Source organism: Rhinichthys klamathensis, unplaced genomic scaffold, assembly GCF_029890125.1.
Source record: "Rhinichthys klamathensis goyatoka isolate OS25496 unplaced genomic scaffold, OSU_Roscu_1.1 h1tg000657l_1, whole genome shotgun sequence".
In the NCBI taxonomy this organism is placed as follows: Eukaryota; Metazoa; Chordata; class Actinopteri; order Cypriniformes; family Leuciscidae; genus Rhinichthys; species Rhinichthys klamathensis.
The window spans coordinates 88,338-104,552 of NW_026607100.1; the positions used below are offsets into that span (position 1 = coordinate 88,338).

Below are 16,215 nucleotides of genomic sequence, written 5' to 3' on the forward strand. Positions count from 1 at the left end.
AATCTACAGTCAAACTAGATTTACATTCTGTGAAGAAAATCTGAGTAGTGCTTTCTTGTACAAATCTCACTGCTACAATGCTAGTGTGTTGATGGTGGTTGCCAGCCCATTGCTATGTGGTTTCTAGGGTGGTTTCTAGGGTGTTCTGGGCAGTTTCTATATGGTATTCCTGTACTTAATTATGGCTTCCACTTTCATTGTTAAGTCTATGAGATCTTTCCTGCATTTTAAAATACTCCAGGTAAAAAATGTCCATGTCCAAACGCTTGGGTAAATAGCAGTGTCTTTGAAAGTCCTGTTCACTTTAGCTTCTATTCGTGTCAGTGTTCATTGGTTCGATTTTCAAGTATGAATGATGTGACAGGTGAACAGAAAAGCTCCTGGGCTATGTTCACATAGGACATATTGCCCTTGTCTCGACTGTTGTCGGTCCTTCTGAGAGAATGACTTCAATGGGAAAGGATTACAGCTGACGGTCAACATATGGTGGTCACTCTCTGAGTTAAATACAGTCAAGGCCATGCATCATATCTTACATAAAGACTTATTTTACACTATTTTATAATGGCAATACAATTTTTTATGTTTCACTACACATGCATATGGTTACACATGGCCTGCATGCGTATTTGTTTATTTTGTGTAATTTAAGTTATGGCGGGTTCAGACTACGCTTATCAGACTATTGCTTATCAGCCTGATTTTGGCACAATCCATTTGACGTATAGATATATTAAGTAACTGTATATAGTATATAGTAACTGAGTAAGTTGATTAATGAGGATGCATGAATGAGTTACACACTGACTGAGTAAATGTTCGTTTTTAATAAAAAAAAAAAACTAAAGTCACATAACATTAACGAGAAACAAGAACTGAGGAATATCGAGGGCTTAAATGTATGAGGAAGGTAATCAAAGGAACAGTGAGAGTGGTTCAAATGACGGCCATTGTCATGGTCTTGTGACCAAGATAGCTTGCCGAAAACGTTCTGACAGTGTCAGAAATTTATCATGATCATCTCACAGTGTGTTTGACTAGCCAATAAAAATGCAACACGAAATGGCGTATTGATCAAGGTGACAAAACTTAAAACTATTTACTTCAAGCTCCATTTGCAAAATTGTCCTCTTTTCCCAAGCCATGACCGCGTCCATATTCACTTCCTCCTCTTTTTAGCGCACATAAAAACCACAATTGCCAAAGTGCGATTCATCGTGCTCTATTTGTTTATGCTGATGACGTTTTATTATTCTATACTAGTGTTGTAGCCTATGATTCAATAGGTGTCATCATCATAGAGTCTACACACGTGATACCCAAGTTTATTAGATCCATGTTGTACAGTGTGATTTGTTATGGGATTGCCAAAATCGCAGTCTGTGAAGCAAGCATAAGACTAAAACTAAACAAGACAGAGAACTAAACATGGCCATGATAAATAATACTTCTTGTTTTTAAAGTTGTACGATGAACTGGTTTTTAATGGTTCAATACTTTTTGTTTTAGAGATTAACTATTCCTAATTTGAATGATTAATCTTAGTTGTTCTGTTATTTACTGATGAACTGTGGGTTATTTAATTCTTATGTTTTGCCATTGAATGGCAAACTTTCAGTTGCAAATCATCAGTACTGTAAAGAAAAACAAAAATAAAAGGTTAAACTTTTTGATAAGTCCACTTTAGACATTCAACTAACTATAAGTAACTTGTCAACTACATGTCGAATAACTCTCATTAGAGTATAAGAAGATTGTTGTAGATTGTTAGACTGAGGTTAAGGTTACTAGAATTAGTTGACATGTACTTGTAAAGTTACTTATAGTCAGCAGAATGTATGTAGGGGGAGCATCACAATAAAGTATTACCAAATAAAATTAAATACAATTATTGTTGTAGAATGTTATCTCATTTTAACATATTAAATGAGTTAGTTATAGGCTACTTTAAAACATTAAAGTGTTTAAATGACTTTTTTTCTTGTCTTTAGAAACTAACTGTGGAACATATAAAATATTTAAATCTATTATTAATCATAATTTCTATAGTAGACAAATAAAATAAATACCACATAAAAAAAATACCTATGTGTTTGTATTGACTAGTTTTTTTTGTGTAGTCTGTCTAGCCCAGGTGTACAATATATGTGATATGTTAAATATCTGCGTTATACTAGCCATCAGCCCTGGATATCAGCGTTAACTCCGACCATTGAAAAACATATTTCTACTACTATCTTGAAAAACCATGTAAATATGGTATATGATAATCAGTCAGCATCACGGTACATATCAAATCATAAACCATAAAGGTTGCTCAGTTTATGTTGAAAAATGTTCATTAGATCATTGTAATATTATGTGATCTATTCAGAAACAGTCCCTTTTCATGTTTTTGTTTAAAACATGTAACAATCAGTAATTCTGATCTGTCATTTGGAGAGAAGGACTGTTATAACAGGTGGGCAAACAGGCAAATGATCTCAACAATGACAGCTTACAAATCTGTCTATAGTGTTTTTAATCATATTCCACATTCTTATCATGTGTTCATATTAACAGTTTACTACTCTTTGCTTTATGTAGCATATTGTTCTATTGTCTTCGTAATTCTCTATCTTTCCTGGGATAAACTGTTCGTTGTTAGAGATTGTAAGTAAATACTGTCAACACAGAATACTGAACCAAGCCAGGAGTCAAGACCGGCTTAAAAAGTGCAGGCTGCATGTGGCAGGATTACATAACCATGTGTTTGTGTGCGTGTGTGTGTGTGTGTGTGTGTGTGTGTAAGACTGGGAGGGATACACTTGTCAGGAGAGCCTGTGTGTCCTCTCTACTACGGCTGTCACTGTGACTATATTGAGCGCTCAGGGCTGGTGACGTGGATGTGACCCGGGTCTTGGCGTTCCTACTGCCCACTGTGGTTCCTCTTTGCATGTGTGGGCAGGGTTGCAGGCCAAACATGGCCACAGCACAGTGTCGTGTGACAGTGTTGCTGCCAAGCTGCCAGAGTGTGTGTGTGTGTGGAGGCACGAGTGTCACGCTACACTGGTGTTTGATTGGCTTGTGTGGTACCAGTTTACTATGCTTTTGTCATTTGCAGAATTTTAAGGCATCACAATTCACAAGTCACGTTTCCATTACCGATTTGCAAAAAAAATTTGCGATATTTTCTAAATTTCGTCAAATTAAGGCGTTTCCATTAACCGTTGTTATGCAACTAAAATGTCATTTTTTTTTCCTTTCACGATAAGTCATTCCAAAAATGATGCCGTCGGATGTTGGTAGGACACCGCACTAGCCATTATTTTTAATGGATGGAGACATAGGCGTGTTATCCAAGCTTTAATAGAAAGACCCTTATACTTGTGAGCGGCACATATGAGGTGTTTCTCCCTCCTATCTACTTCAAGGTCTTGATAAATTGTGCCATTTCTTTGTTGTTTAGAATCCAGTATTCCCGTGATACTTTTGTCTGTTAATTAGTTTAATGAAGAACTCTTGTCTTCTGTCCAAAAATAACACAAACATCACATAAAAAAAAGATGACACAAACGTCGTCTTTAAAGAATGGTTGACTTTTACGTACACCAGGTGACCAGAAATGTGGAAAAAACATCTCGGTTATGGATGTAACCTTTGTTTCCTGAGTAGGGAACGAGACACTGTGAATACCTTTGGTGTGGACGAATTTCTGAAGACCTTTATACCATCAGGCCAATTTGATTGGCCAATAGCGCTTAGCACCACCCTAAGAATACGTCACGTATGCTTCATATTAGTGTGCTGCGCGCTATTTCCTCAGATTCCATGACGAAGGAAGCACTATTCAAGTATGAGAAGGCCGGTATCGCAGTGTCTCGTTCCCTATTCAGGGAACAAAGGTTACATGCGTAACCGAGACGTTCCCTTTCATATGTCTCTCAACACTGCGAATATTGCTATGGGAACGATTATACCATAACGCCTTCACATAGCTGAGTATAGCTGGAAGACTGTGGAAAGTGTCGGCTCAAGCATATAAGACCTGGAAGCCGGGAGCCATCCTCACATCCAGACCGTAGAACTTGATAAAAGTGTTCGGAGAGGACCATCCTGCCGCAACACAAATATCCTCCAAAGAAGAGCCCCTAAAAAGAGCTTGAGAAGAATCCATTCCTCTAGTGGAATGGGCACGCACACCAGGAAGCGAAGCCAAACCACGCGCCTCATAAGCCGCCGAGATAGCCTTAATCACCTAATGAGACATTCTCTGTTTGGTGACAGCAGCCCCTCTGATTTTAACACCAAAACACACAAACAATTGCTCCGATCTACGCCACTGGGCTGAGCAGTCGACATAGACCTTCAGTGCCCTGACCGGGCAGTGGCAGAGAGGCGGTGCATAACTCCCAGACTCCGAATCAGGAGGGGAAAAAGCCTCCAAAACCACATGATGGGAACGAAAAGGGGTTAACTCGACCTTAGGAACGTATCCTGGCCTTGGATGCATCAAGACTTTAACCAGTCCCGGGGCAAAGTCCATACAGGAAGGGCTGACAGAAAGAGCCTGCAGGTCCCCAATTCTCTTAAGAGAGGAAAGGGCCACCAAAAGAACTGTCTTAAGAGTCAAAAACTTCTCTGACAGAGATTCAAATGGTTCGAACGGCTGACCTGCCAGACCTTCCATAACAATGGCTAAATCCTAAGAGGGAATTCGTACAGAGCGGAAAGGCCTAAGCCATCTCGTCCCTTATAGAAAACGAGAAACCAGGAAACACCTCCTATTGGTACATGCTCTGCTGAAATAGCCGCCACGTACACTTTAAGATTGGCCGGGGCCGCACCCTCCAAAAACCGACTTTGCAGGAACTCCAGTATTTAACTCACAGGGCAATGAACTGGGTCCAGGTCGCGCTGGCTGCACCAGGAGGTGAACAGCCTCCATTTATAAGCATACAAATGCCTCGTAGAGGGGGCCCTAGAATTAAGGATAGTGTCTGTAATCTCAGCCGAGAGTCCAGAATACATTAGCGCGCCCCGCTCAGGGGCCAAACCCACAACTTCCATAGATCCGGATGGGGATGCCAAATTGTATCCTGGGCCTGAGTCAACAGGTCTGATCTGAGGGGAACCTCCGATGGAGGGCCAACTAACAGACTGACCAGGTCTGAAAACCATATCTGAGTGGGCCAAAATGGGGCCACCAGCAAAAAATGTCTCACTCTTCTTTTACTCGGAGTAATCGAATCGGTGGAAAGGCATAAAGCCTGGCCCTGGGCCACTCCTGAGCCAGAGCATCCAGTCTCAGAGGCGACGGAGGAGACAGGGAGAACCAGAGTGGGCAGTGCGTACCGTATTTTCCGCACTATAAGGCGCACTTAAAAGCCTTTAATTTTCTCAAAAATCGACAGTGCGCCTTATAATCCTGAGCGCCTTATACTGTATATGGATGGTGAACACACGTTCACCAAGACGGGGAGACAGCGCCGGGCGACTTACGCCACTATCTGCCAATGGATCGTGGATGCCTGGGAGGATATATCAGTCTCAACTGTGATCCGAGCTTTCACGAAGGCAGGAATAATCCATAGACAGTAAAAGAAATGGACAGAGCGACCCCATTGATTTCAGCGGAGAAGACTTGAAGCCCGATTATTGCACTTCCTGTCTGATGTCTGAGCGACTGCGCAGGCTCAAACTGAGCGTGACGACAGTCTGGCAGTTGAAAATCTTCTAGTAGCTGTGCCAAGATAAACTGAAATCACCTAATTCCTCAAAAACGTTGTTGAAATATTTTGTCCCATTGCTTTTATAGACTCTCTATTTATGGGCTTCTACCTTGACTTTGTGCCTCCATGTCCTCCCGATTGCCTCATAGACAGTTAAAGATTGCCTGCGAGCTTCTCCTCCTGTCTATACGGTAATGTCTCTATTGTGCGACAGAAAGTTCCGTGGTTATGACGCAATCTTTAGCCTATTTTAAAAAAAAACGGCTTCTACGGGGCTATAACGTAAGATACAAAGTAATGGAACATTTTATACATTGTCGTGTTTCTTTAGAAATTAATAATGGACAAATGAAGTCTTTGGACGCCTCAGATGTAAAGTTATTCGCTGTCAAAGTGACGCCAAAATGAATGGGAGTCAATGGGATGCTAACAGCAGGTGATCGTCTGCTACAATGGCGGCTCCCGCGAGGCTTCAACTTCCGGCTGATGGATTACCCCCTTGGAATAATCTCTTTATTCAGCCAGCTCACATACCCGTATTTACTTCCTGTTTTCGGCCGAAGTCCACAGTAGTCGATTGTCGAGTTCGCGCGCGCGCGATCAAACCTCCTCCGTGTGTTCAACATCTGGTTCGGATGAACTATCCATTTGAGCTGATATTCTCAGAACACCACACAGCACCGTCATCGGCTGACAGCTGACAGTCTGAGTCTCCACTGTTGCTTAGTTACCAATGATCGCGCTCGCGCACTCGACAATAGCCTACTGTGAACTTCGACCGAAAACAGGAAGAAAATACGGGTATGTGAGCTGGCTGAATAAACATAATTTTTATTCATATATTTAACATTTACTGCAGTCAAGTCAAGTCAAGTCAAGTCACATTTATTTATATAGCGCTTTTCACAATACAGATTGCATCAAAGCAGCTTCACAGTGATAACATGAAAGTAGTACAACACAGTTCAATAATATTGTTGAATATTAAATATCCCCAACTAAGCAAGCCAAAAGCAAGGCGACAGTGGCAAGGAACCAAAACTCCATCAGATTGGATGGAGAAAAAAACCTTGGGAGAACCCAGGCTAGTCAGGGGCCAGTTCTCCTCTGGCTAACAATCATAGGGTTTTAAAGAAGCTTTACAGTAAGTGCATATCAGAGAGTACCTGGAAAAAATACATTTAGTTAATCATGTAATATTTAGGGGATAACATATCGCCGGCGTTGAGTCGTCTCTTCGCAGGCGTTGAGTCGTCTCTTCACAGGCGTTGGTCTTCTCATCACAGGCGTTGAGGCATCCGAAATCCCCGTGAGAGGCAGGATACCAAACTGGAGCCTACGAACGCCATTTTTCTCGGGACAAGCGTCCCGAGATAACAGCAGAAAGGCAGATGGGAAATAATTAGCATAGCTGATGTTCATAATGATTTCCATTACACGAGAGTAGGTGTTAGAAAACCATAATCTCACAACTCTCCGCAACCCAAACTCTCCGCAACCCAACCGCAACCATACGGACCGACCCGTTTGTCTATAAGGCTGTCGAGCCCCACTGGTGCGTTAAGCAGTTTCAGTGGCAAACGGTTCCGTATGGCATAGCAGAGGACTAAAAGGTAAGCATTATGTGAATGCTTGACTAAAGAGACACGTCTTTAGTCTAGTTTTAAACTGTGTCAGCGAGTCAGAGCATCGGACCGTATCGGGAAGGCTATTCCAGAGTTTTGGAGCTAAATGCGAGAATGCCCTCCCTCCTTTCGTGGACTTCGATATCCTAGGAATGACCAGAAGCCTTGAATTTAGTGATCTTAGAGAACGCGGTGGATTGTAGGGCGAAAGAAGGTCCGTTAAGTACATAGGAGCTAAACCATTAAGGGCTTTATAGGTCAGTAGTAGTACTTTGTAATTGATACGGAACTTAATAGGTAACCAGTGCAGAGATGATAAAATCGGTGTTATATGATCATATTTTCAGTCAGATTCACCGTGTTCACTCACATGGCTGTGCACTTGTAATGACACATTAAGGTTGTTAAGAGGCTAAAAGCAGGTTTAAAACTTGTCCCGTTTAAGTCAACAGGGTGCAAATTTTAAAAAGAGGATAACACGGTGTAGGCAACACCGGTTTTTGTCGTTGTTATCTGTACTGACCAAAAAATGAGCTCAATGTTAAAATTGACCGGAGTTCTCCTTTAACGTTTGAACAACGTTACCATGGGAGTGAACGGAGTTGTCAGAACGCTTAATAAAGTTTGACTTTATCTGACTGTTTTGTTGACATTCCCTTTAGCACATCTAGTGGATGCATAACGCAAACCCAGTCAAACGTTTGACTGCAATATCTTATGCGCCTTATAATCCGGTGCGCCCTATATATGAAAAATGTTCTAAAATAGGTCATTCATTGAAGGTGCGCCTTATAATCCGGTGCGCCTTATAGTGCGGAAAATACGGTAGTCATGTTCAAAGCAAACAAGTCTACCTCTGCTCGGCCAAACGGCTGCCATATGAGGCTCACCACTTGAGTGTGAACGGACTTGTAGGTGGTTGTCGCTCGCTCACCCTAGCCCTATGTGGAATAAGCTGGCGGAAAACAGCAGATTATTGTTTCGCTGCTCAACATTTCTCCACCACAGCGGTCACAGACTCACCAAATAGGCCGTCCTTGGACATGGGGGCATCCAACAGAAGGTCTTGTCTCTTTCCTGGATGTCAGTAAGAGTGAGCCAAAGGTGGCACTCTACTGACACCATATTCGTCATGGACCGGCCTACTGCTGTGTGCTTAGTAGCTCTAAGCGCCAAGTCAGTGGCCCGCCTGAGCTCTTTAACAACCTCTGGAGTCAGGCCTTCTCCCTCATCCAACTCTTTAAGCAGCTTTGCCTGAAGTACAGCCATTGAATGAAGAAAGGCTGCTGCCTGCCCAGTCAGAGCCGAAGAAGGCGCGAGAGGGGCCGCGAGAGTGTCTTCGATGCTCGGGATTGCCGCGTAGCCGTGATCCGCCATTTTAGAGAAGGTGGCAAAATCCGGGGCCGCGGGATTCGTTACTTGCACCGAGAAAGGCTGCTTCCAAGACTTAGAAACCTCGTGGTGGAGGTCTTGGAAGAAAGGGAGAGGCCTACGGGGCTCGGCTAGTCAAATAGCGATCGTCCAGCTTCGACTGTGCCTGAGTTTGAGCAGCCTCGCTGTCCCAATCCAGCCCCAGCTTGTTTACAGCATAAGTAAACACGTCTAACAGCTCGTTATAGGATGGAGAAGTGCGCTTTTCCTGTCCGCTCAGAGGGAGAGAGCCACACAAATCACCTATAAGCTCCTCAGAATCAGAGACCGCCGTAGACAAAACATCATCGTCAAACAGGCCACAACCGAAAGAAATCACATTGCGAGCTTCTGGAGTAGGCCGCAAATCGGCACAAACGAAAATGACGGGGTCTAAGCCGCGCTCATCTGCAAGCATCTGTAAGCTCGTCTGCTCGCTCTCCATGCGCTTGTAAGTCCGTCTAATTTGATCCAATGGCGGCATTCAAATTAGCGGTGGAGGTCTCAACGCGTGTTCCGTCTTTTCCCATGGCAAGGAGATTTTTAGTTAAATACAATACATTTTATCTTATGTATTAACTCGTTTCATCTGACTCCATAAAATGAAAGTTTTTCAATGATATCTGTGCATCATTAAATATACGTTAATGTTTGACTATTCCTTTTAACTCCAATGAAAATAAAGTCAAAGTCTGTTAGAATAATCAAATATAACAATTTATTATGTCAGGTAAAAGTATTATGCCAATTTCATTATCAGTTCAAAGATCATAGAGAAATAGATGCAAACCCAACATTTAAGAACTACATGAGCTAATCCTCACGGGCTATCTTAAATACAGAAAGAGCCCCGAACCCCTTGCTGCCTTCCATTAAATAGCCAGAAATTTCCATTCAGAGGTTACACCTCTTGGGTGGGGGCGTGGAGACCATTTGTCCACCTTTATTTGTGTGCCAGTTTCTCTAAACTTCTAAAAAGCCTTATTACCTTTTGTTTTATACTTTGGGAATGAGACATTTGTACCACTCATTCTTGAGACATTTCAAATGATACCAAACATAATACTCAATGATAATCATTCACATCAAACCATACATATATTCTTATGTGAGTTTCAGGTGATCTGCATGAAGGGGAAGGAGTGGGGGATGAGGGGAAGAAATGTAAATTAGGATGATTCAGAGGTGAGACCTCTAGTCTCGGATGGGGCCTTCACAAGAGTGAGCCCAAATGCTACTATGCAGTGGGTTCTTTGTCTTCTCAAGAAGTGGTCGTTCCCTATAACCAGTTTTCCAGTCTTACACGCTCGAGCTCATAATCGTCACCCCAAGCATCCATCTCGTGCGGCGCCTCGGCAACCGCAGAAATGGAGAGGTGGGGGTTAGACGCAAGGCCTTCTTTCCTCAGAAAGCAGGTGAGTCTAGAGCGCAAAACTTTCAAACGCAGGCTATCACAGTGACGACAGTCAGATAGATTAAGCGCCGCCTGGGCATGTTTAAGACCCAGACATTGCACGCACCTGTCATGAGTGTCTCCTCCTGCGCTGAACCTGTCACACGGGTCGATTCATTTCTTGAAACTAATCGTGTCCGCTTGAGAGGAGTGGTAAAACTTCTCTGAATTATAGCAAAGAACACGACAAACACGCTTTACTACGGGCAACAGAAAATCCGCTTCCTGAAGGAATGAACTCTGAGGAAATAGTGCACAGCACACTAATATTCTAAGGGTGGTGCTAAGCGCTAATTGGCCAATCAAATTGGCGTGATGGTATAAGGGCTTCAGACATTCGTCCACACCAAAGGTGTTCCCATAGCGAAATTCGCAGTGTTGAGAGACCTATGAAAAGGAACTCTTTCCATTGTAGTTTTGCTAAATATTCCTTTTTCGAATTGCCTGAAAAACCACCTCATGCGAGCGTCAACTTTTTTTGGATATATGGGAGGTTTTGCGAAATTTACTGTTTCCATTGGGCGTATTTTCAATTCGCAATTTCAATTTGCGCAATTTGAAGGGTAACGGAAACGCGGCTACATGTGTACTATAAACTTTGTGACAGAGCCATTCATTTTCTGTATCTCTTTCAAACTTACTGCAGTTCTTTCCCTCTAAAATCATTTCTCTCTTAGCTTCTGTCTGTCTAAATGTCTATCTATTGTTACATCCATTATTTAAGCCTGCTACCCATTTCTAAGTATGTTTTCATGTAGCATGCTCTGTTTGTTGATCCTTTCTCTCATAATTTATCCTGTGTACATTTGTTTATTTCTGTCTTTGTTGTCTCTCACCATCACTGCAGTAGAGTTACCCACAAAGAGACAATTTCATTGCTGGTCTCCCAGAAACCTACATATACTACTAAATGATGTCTACTATCATGCTGAAAATGATATAAATCTTTGTGTGCTACATAAACATGTTCTGGGGGTACTTCATTTATGGCTCACACTCAGGACCTTCGGGTCAAAAATGACCCGGAGGGCGGCATTAAGATACATTTTATTTGAGTAAAATCAATGAAATATATTTTTGTTCAATAATATTTTTTCTTTTCTTTTTTGGTGTTTTGAGATAATTTTATGATTTATAATTAATATTTATGCAATAATTAAGACCCATTTTTTCCCATTGAATATAATAGAAAATTTATATATATGTATAATTTAAAAACATTTTTTATTAAAGCTGTATTTCATTTTAGAGTCAAGTCTAGGCCTCATGAAAGCAATTTTTGAAATGAGATCGTAGCCATCTGGTGGACACACTGAGCATTTTTATCACACAATAGCACATTTTTACCACTAGTGGATTTACAGCTCTCTGTAGAAACCTCTGGTAGAAACACTCTAGTGATTTTTTCACATATTGTTTCATTTTTTTCAGGTTGTTGATTTGAATATATAACAGATTCTCAAAGACTATTTTTGTCTTTTTTTTTTTTTTTTTGGTTGGTTTAAATGATAATTTGAAGTGGCAGTTTTACTTTATAATACATTCAAACCTGAACATTGCATTATAAAGAGAACAAATGGAAAGCATTTTGTCACCCATTGTTTTAAGAGATTCACCCCTTCACTGTTGTGTGCTTTTTTTCTGCATCCTGGCTGTTTGGTAGATTGTATGCACAAAAAAACTTTGTATTTTCATATTTTTGCCAATTTCCCATTCATTTCCTATGCGGGTCATTTTAGACCCGAAGACCCTGAGTGTGACTATTTTTTTTACGACCACTTAGACTTTTCAAATCCTGTCCCCAATTTTTTTGGGTGTTCATATACCAAGTACCAATAAAGTCACCAAGTTTTGGACCATTCAGATGAAGCTACGATTTTTAACATTTTTTTATTTAAACGCTTCGGGTCATTTTTGACCCGAAGAACCCCAGAGGGTTTTAAATAAGCTATATGGACAGTCTTAAAGAGAAGGTATATATAAACTTTATAAAGATGTGATATAGGCTAAACCTTCTATGTAAAGAATTTAATCCTGATTTTATGATTACTTCTAAAACATGCACATGAAAGTAATGTCTGCAGCGAATAGTCAATCATTCAAAGGTCAGCACAATTTTACTCAAGAGGATCAAGAGATAATTATGAGCAATATTAAGAACTTAAACACATTTACCTAACAAGAATAAATACCACTGCTGAAAGAAAATATCAGAATTTATCTATATGTATAGAACAAGAACAAGCTAAAAAAAGAGAACACAATGGATATATGTATGTGTGTGTATATACACAAAGGTTAGTTCTGGTTCTCTAATGTGATTGGCTGAAGGCCTTTTCTAGATATGCTATATTCTACTAATATCACACGGAAACCGTTTCTCAATTCGTATCACTCCTCTTGTTTCTGCCGGATCTATACTGGCAGTATTTTTCACAGCGAGCATCACTGGCGGAGGAGCAAACCTACTAGAATTTTACAAATTTAAGAGTTTTTTTTTTTTTTTTTTTAGGTGAGAATGTTGTTGATCATATATTGATCCACTGGAGGCAAGTGTGCAAGTGCAGTTTAAAATTATTCAAAACAAGATCAAACATAAAACAAAGGCACATGGCAAACATGAGGGCTTAAATACAGACTACTAATGACTAAACGAGACACACCTGGGAACATGATTTAGGGTGTTTCTCAAAACCAAGAATGCAAAGAACGGACTTGTGTTCTTGGGGAGAACGCTCTTGCTAGTTGTTCTTGGAAGAATGAACTCACAAGGTGACGAGCACACAGAACGCTGCTGACAGTTTGAGACGATGTGTTCTTGCTGGTATTGCGCAATAATACCCCCGCACAGACACCGTCTGCAGTACCCAAACATAACGAGAATTATTGACGATAACAGCCAGGCTGCAATGGTCTCTTGGCTGTGGGGAAAAACGAGTCTGTGAGCAAACTGGCCGTTTGGCTCGATAGCTAACGTTACACCCGCAGGCGCTTATGGAGATTCTCACTTCCGAAAACGTTTGAGCACATTTTCGATTAGCCATACATTTTCGTAAAATGCCAATATTTGAAATCTACACAGTTGATTTCTCGCATCAAATGTTCTCAGAAGTGAATTTAGTGATGAAATAGTGTACGTAATTGTAGAAAAACGAAATACTGTATTGACCTGCCTCTCCTTCCTCGAATGCCGAATTGAATGCTGGGATATTTCTGCCGTCAAGTTCACACAAGTTACCAGCTGATGCATCCTCGGTAAAATGGGCGTGTCAAGAACACATCCGGGATTTTTAACTGTTCTTGCCAAAATGCAAACTTGTGTATTGGGACAGTACTTGGGCCACAAAAGATGATGTTTCACAAGAACACAAGGACACAAGTACAGACAAGAACACAGATTGAGAAAGGCCCTTAGACAATTAACCAATGACTACTAAACACAAAAGACTAGGGAAGCACATGGCAGGATCACATGAGGGCAAGGGAATCAAGACATGAAACATGACTGACATGAAACATGAACCTAAACAAGACGTAACAGTTGTTGTTTATACCTCAAATATACCATTTGTATTTTGTACATAAACATAGACGTTTTGGGAGATGTGAGCTCATGCACATGCACCCTCCGAGAACAGCTTTATTTCGGCCAGTCCTTCGGGAATTTGCTGCTTTTGTGCTTTTGACTGAATTGTTTGCTTGTGTTTATTTTCTAGAGTACGAACTTCTTATACTTTTATAATGGCTATTATTGTTCATTTAATTATTAATGTTCAATAAATAAAATTTTATTTTATATAAATATGTCGTATTTGGTAATGAGAAAGGGTCTGTTAATGATTGAAAGGTACATTATTACGTTGTTAGAAGGTGGCAAAGACGGTCTTTATCAGTGAGTCAGTAGCAAAGACTTTTATATTAAAGGGGACTGAAACAAGGTTGTAAACAAGTAAAACATTTTTTTACATTAAACAACACCTTGTAAGAAGCAACCGACAAATGCATTGAAAAGCGCTGTCATTAGAAATCCCAATAACTGTTAAAAGGATAATAAGGCAAGATATTGCTTTCCTCAGCTGACATTCAAAATGATTATTTTTTTAAGAATAGGCCTATTACACTCTTACACTCGCTATTACACTTGCTCTCTCTCATTATACTCTATTCTGCATAAAACAATAAGTGTTTTTACGTTTGCTAGTTCTAAAGTGACGTTTTAGAATTATTGTACATTTACACGACAATGATATGCTCGAAACAGATTTTTTTTCTTTTGAGTTTTCCCGCGTACAGACAAATTATCTGAAATTGTCATTGTCAAAACGACCCCCATTCACACGGATTTGAGAAAACGACTAAAAACGCTGTATTCTGCATGGCGATGAAACACTATAGACTGAACACGTAATACGCATGACGTCATTGTTTTCAGAGATTCACGTTTTTTATATTTACACGGAGACCGTTTTCAAAAACGTGCACTTTGAAACTCGTTTTCAAAAGTTTGCGTTTTCAGGCACCCAAAACGGCGTTGTCATGTAAATGAACGGCCAAAACACATAAAAAGTTTTACGTTTTTAGTTGAAAACAGTGTTGTGTAAACAGCCCCTAAGTGTGCGGAGGCTAATCTTTTAAACGATCAATTTAAGATTTAAATCCGTGGTGGAATGAAGTAGTTCCCCACAAAAGAGATGTTTTAAAGACACTCTATTGTCATTTCTTTTATTTACACACTTGTGCCGTCTAACTGTTCAATATCAATAGCAATATCACATGAGTAGGAATGCGACATGGCTCTATTTCAACACTGCTGTAATTGCCTGCGGCCTCTTACTCATGTGATATTGCTCATATATCATACAATCAAGTTAATATCTATAAATCAAGTTAAACTTTCAAACAATAACCAACAAGCATGACCATAGAGTTTTCCTCAGCCATGGGAGTTGTGCGTGCTAACAAGGATGCTTAACCTAAACTTTTCTCCCACCCGGGTCACGGCACCAATGCAACCCTTTCCATTCATTCCAGGCTCCTATCAAACAAACAGAATTTGCACAGCATTTAAATATCATCTTACTAAGACCTATTATTGAGATATGGAGTGACAATGGGTATTTATATACATTTTATGTAAATAATCTGTTATACTGTCTGTTGTAAAGATCTTATTGACTTGGTCATATCAGTAACTGCACCAAATTGCATATTTTTGCCTCTGAATACATTGAAGTGTTTTTTCCCTCCTTGACCATGAGCTCCATATTTTCATATATCATACTATATGAGCCATAAAAAACCTGATGTATCAAATAGAATACTCTACAAAAAAAAAAAACATATGTAAACATTTTTTTTTTAAAATACAGTTTTTCTACTTTAAAAAAATATATATATTTGCGGACTTTTATTTCATATGTAAGGCTCTTCAGGGTTAATATGACTCTGGGACAGGATAAAGTATTTTACCATTGAACAAAATGCACACTTCACACCCTATGCACTAAGCGGTTTAGCGCTCTTTATTCTCTTTTCAGTCTCTCTCTTCTCTTTCAGTAGGGTGCAAACCGCTCTCCTCTTCATCTATTAGTCCTGAAGAGACGATCAGTCAGGCAGAGCCGTCCACCTCGACCCCAGCACGAGAGCTGTGAAGAGCAGTTTGAAGCCATTTTTCCTGCTCGCGGGGGTGTCAAAGAGAGGTCATTAGTATCTGAAGGCAGAGTGCATGTACATGTCATTACTGAACTTATAATAATTTCACTGCTCCACATGCACAATCCATTGATAGCTGATGCTATCAACGAATGAGAGGAGCAAGCATTAAATAGCAAATCAGTGCTAATGCTGGCTATTATAATCTGAATCTCTCAGTGGTGCGTGAATATGTTACCAGAACGAGTCTGCTTTTTCAGTATTGTGAATGTATTACGTCGATCAAAGGTGATTACAGTGACATTTACTTTCACTGTGGGAGATCAGATGATGAATGCGGGCGGCTGCAGGTGGTGATGCTAAC

General features: G+C 40.4%; 1 long non-coding RNA gene across 1 annotated transcript in view; it reads right to left on the bottom strand.

Annotated features, from left to right (window-relative positions):
- Positions 1 to 6,580: 6,580 nt before the first annotated feature.
- The window catches only part of LOC130076525 (uncharacterized), a 130,046-nt gene continuing 120,411 nt past the window's right edge, over positions 6,581 to 16,215 (bottom strand). Inside the window, exon 2 of the long non-coding RNA XR_008805660.1 lies at positions 6,581 to 6,780. This is a non-coding gene — a long non-coding RNA (uncharacterized LOC130076525). The remainder of the gene's footprint in view (positions 6,781 to 16,215) is intronic.